Raw genomic sequence first — 4,600 nt, 5'->3', positions numbered from 1 at the left:
TTGCAGGATCTACCTGAATCCCTTTTTCATTAACCACGTGACCAAGAAATTGTACTTCACGAATCCAGAATTCGCATTTGGAGAATTTTGCATACAATTTCTGGTCACTAAGTAGTTATAATATCATCCTCAACTGTTGCTCATGATCCTTCTTACTTCATGAATAAATTAGTATGTCGTCTATGAAAACGATTACAAATTTATCCAGGTATGGCCTGCAAACCCTATTCATCAGATCCATAAACACCGCCAGTGCATTGGTTAGCCCGAATGGCATAACCAAAAATTCGTAATGACCGTACCGGGTCCTAAATGCCATTTTGGGGGTGTCCTCTTCTCGAATTCTCACTTGATGATATCTGGATCGTAGATCGATCTTTGAAAACTATACAGCACCTTGAAGTTGATCGAACAAATCATCGATTCTAGGAAGAGGGTATCTATTCTTGATGGTCAACTTATTAAGTTCCCTATAATCAATGCACATTCTCATTGACCCGTCTTTCTTCTTGACGAATAGAACCGATGCACCCCATGGTGAGAACTAGGTCTTATGAATCCTTTATCCAATAATTCTTGGAGTTGACCTGTGTTGCTCATGGTTCCAGCATCTTCCTAAATCGAAACATGGCACTGGCTGCTACGCTATAAGGGAAATAAGGTTGCGCCTTCACCAAGGCAATTGCTTTTGGTGTAGTGGCTAAGCGCTTGATCCTAACAATTGGTATCAGAGCAGGTCACGGGTTCGAATCCCATGGTGTGCATAATATGCAAGGAGTGCATAATTATGAGAAAGGCATGTTGCACGGCCATTGACTTCTAACGAAGCTCTTATTAGTACCGGCAGATACTGGGGGGATTGTTGGTCAAGGTTCCAACATCTTCCTAAATCGAAACGTGGCGCTGGCTGCTACGCTATAAGGGAAATAAGGTTGCGCCTTCACCAAGGCAATTGCTTTTGGTGTAGTGGGTAAGCGCTTGATCCTAACAACCTGACAATTCTAGCATTTCTGATGAGGCCAATCGATATGGTGCTTTTGCCACTGGGGCTGCTCCAGGAATTAAGTCGATACCGAATTCGACTTGTCTTGGGGGGGTAGTCCTGGTAAATCCTCGGGAAATACATCAGGAAACTCCCGGACTACAGGGAAATCATCAATACATTTCTCTTTAACCTTCTTATCAATAACATGGGCCAAAAATGCAACATAATTCTTCTTCAAGTACTTTCGCATCTTCATGCATGATATTATCTTAATTTTCCGATCTGACTCGTCTCCTCGAATTACAATTGAGTCACTTCCTTCTTGAGGAATTCGGATAACCTTTTCCGAACAAACTATTTCAGCTCTATTTTTGGATAGCCAATCCATGCCTATAACTATATCAAAACTTCCTAGCTCAATCGAAATAAGGTCTATGCTAAAATCCTTGTTGGCTAAACTTAGTGTGCAGTCCATGATTATGTCTCTAGCCTTAATTTCTTGGCCATTGGAAAATTCTATTATATAAACTTCTTTCAACCTTTGGGGCTTTAAGTTAATCTTCGACTTAAAATCTAATGATACAAAACTTCTATCTGCCCATGAATCAAATAATACCGATGCAAATTCATTATTCAAGAGAAATGTACCTGTAACCACATTGGGATCATGCCTAGCTTCCTTTGCTTCAATCTCAAATGCTCGGCCCCGTGCTTGACTTTTTGGGTTTCCTTGATTGGCTAGTCGGGCTTGGTTAGCATTTGTTCCTTGTTTTCTCTTTGGGCAAACATTTCTCATATGGTCTGGACTCCCACAATCAAAACACAATCGCTTTCGGCAATCCTTTGTGGAATGAACCCCTCTGTGACATCTTTGATAAATGATGCGGTTCCCCCAGTGCGGATATTTGCATTTATTGCACTTAGACTTGCTTCCTTGGTTTACCACCTGGGTCTGTACCCCAAAATTTCCTACTACTTTCCTGTTCCTGTCAAACCTTCCCACAAGTCTTTGGTTCCCATGCTCCTCCATCTTTCTCTTTCCTTTGGCAAATTCTCCAGACCGAACAGCATTATTTGTGAGCTTGGTGGCAATGTCTATTGCTTCCTGAAGGGTCTTTGGGTTTGCCGAGGTGATATTTCCTCGAATCTCTGGAGACAATCCCCAAATATATCTCTCGATTCGAACTTCCTCGGGTGTCACCAGATGTGGCACTAAATTTGCTAGCTCATGGAATCGAGCAGTATATACCGCTATGTTTTCCCCTTTCATCTCATGGTTCCATTTCCAACTTTTGGAGTTCGCTTCTTGGACAGTATTCGTCCTTAAGTAATTTCTTGAGCACCTCCCATGAAAGTTGGTTGGCAGATTCCCGACCCCTAGTCTGAACTAAGGTGTTCCACAATGTCAGTGCTCGCCCTTGCAGCAAACATGCAGCATATTCTACTTTTTTTTCCTCTATGCATTTACTGATATGGAGGACAGATTTCATTCCCGGGGTGTTCTAGACTCAGAATTGGTTGATTGGTTAGCATTTAGTCCTGCCGCTATGTGGCTAAAAATGTTGGGGAGTGCAGCCAATAGTTGTTCTGATACGAGTCGTGCAACTTCAGGGTTTTCTCTTCTTGGCGGCATTTTCTGAGGCCTAAGTTAGAAGGGAAATTTCGTCATTTTCATGGCAATATCAAGGGTAATAACTTCCAGTCATCTAAATGATGCAAAGGATATTCTTCGTATGGATACATTCAAGCATTTATATAATCAAACAGAATAATCTTATATTTGTGACAGCCGTCAAATTCGAACTCCCAGGTTAGCTCTTATTAAGTTTGTATTAGTGTTATTGAAGATAATTTATAAGATTAGGAGTTAGTTAGGTTAGTTTGGTCGAAAAATTTCTAAGAGATTCCRGYAGTTGCTTAGAAAGTCCGGTTCCGACCCGAAATTWTCTGAAACGTCCCATACAGTACCAAATGCTCTAATTTATACCCAATTTATATAAAACACTAAGTTTTAGTGTTTTAAATATAAAACCTTTCTATTTAAATGAATTTAGTCATCATGGGTTTTTAATTTGAAGAAAAATGTCAAAATTGAGAAAATGACATTTTATGCATTTTGGGCTTTGTTTTATAAAAAAAAATATTTGTTGAGGGTGGGCTTGGGCCCTTATGGCTGGCCCCTCCCCCCTTTCCCTCCTCTTTCCACATATAAATACCACTATTCTTCCACTAATCTTCATTCTCACCTTTTCAAATTTTGAAATTTCTCTCCTTTCTCTCCCTAAAAAACTCAAGAGTCATCTTGAGTTATCATCTTCATCCTTCAACATATTCAGCCGATTTTTCTTCTAATCTTCATCATATTAGCAAGAGTTTGGAAGATACTACATCCCTTTCATTCACAGTCAAGGTAACATATTCATCTCTCTCTTTTTCTTGCAAAATTTGGGGGAAAAACCAACTTTTTATGCATTTCTATCTACTATCTTCTAACCTCCGAAAATTTTGAGTTTTAAGGAGAGATTACACACCAAAAACATGTAAAAATGTTCATATGATGGTGGTAATCTATGACCCAAACATTAGAACTCAAGAAGGTAGGTAGAATCATGATTTTATGTGAGTTTGTTTCTTAAAAATGATATATTTTGGTGCTGACAGATTATGTGCATGTGCACAAATCGTCTATATCTTGTAAATGGCATGTTCAAATGTTATGAGATTTCCTCTACAAGTTTATTTATTGAGTTGGGGTTGTAATCCAATTGGTCTCACTCAAAAACATTGAGTTTTGACTCCCCAAATACTCAAAACATTATATATGTGCATCTGAGAGTTTTTCAGTAGGTAAACCCTACTTTAAACAGCCATATCTCTCTAGATAATCATTCAAAATCATTGATTTTTCTTCTTTATGTTAGTTTAATGAGTTACCTTTCAAATGCCACTGACTTCATTCAATATTGTGGTGATATGAGGTTTTAACTACTCAAAACAAAGTGAACATGCAATCTGTCCGAATCTGACAGATTTGTATATGTATGTTCCAATGACCATATCTCTTTCAAAACTCTATGACAAAGGATGATTCTTCCTTTGAGAGTTAACTATATGGGTTATATCTTGCATGCAAGTGGAATCACATGAAATTATGGAGTTTTGATCTCCAAACACCTAAAAACACTATAGGTGTGCAAACTGTGAAACCACCAGTAGGTAACTCCTACTTTGTATAATAATATCTCTCTACTTATTTGTTCTTAGTGTATTATTCTTCTTCTAAAATGTTCTTTTATGAGTTAGGGTTCATATGAATCCAGTTTCACTAAAAAATATGAAGTTTTGAGGCATTAACTAATTTATTAAAGTTAACTGTGCAATCTGCCAACCAATGACAGATGTGTGCATGTAACTTTATGGTACCATATCTTCCTCTTAACTCATCCAAAATGAGTGATTTTTAGTTTGAAAGTTTCATATAAGTGTTAAGTTTATAATCCAACTTTAATTTCTGTAGAACACCTAGTAGAACACTTTTAATGAGTGTTTTACTAACATGGTGTAATCCGCCATATTAGTTGTGATAAGTTGTATTGCATAAATTATTTGAATCAT

Source organism: Cynara cardunculus (assembly GCF_001531365.2).
Source record: "Cynara cardunculus var. scolymus isolate 2C chromosome LG 2, CcrdV1, whole genome shotgun sequence".
Lineage (NCBI taxonomy): Eukaryota > Viridiplantae > Streptophyta > Magnoliopsida > Asterales > Asteraceae > Cynara > Cynara cardunculus.
This window is presented reverse-complemented; position numbering follows the sequence as displayed.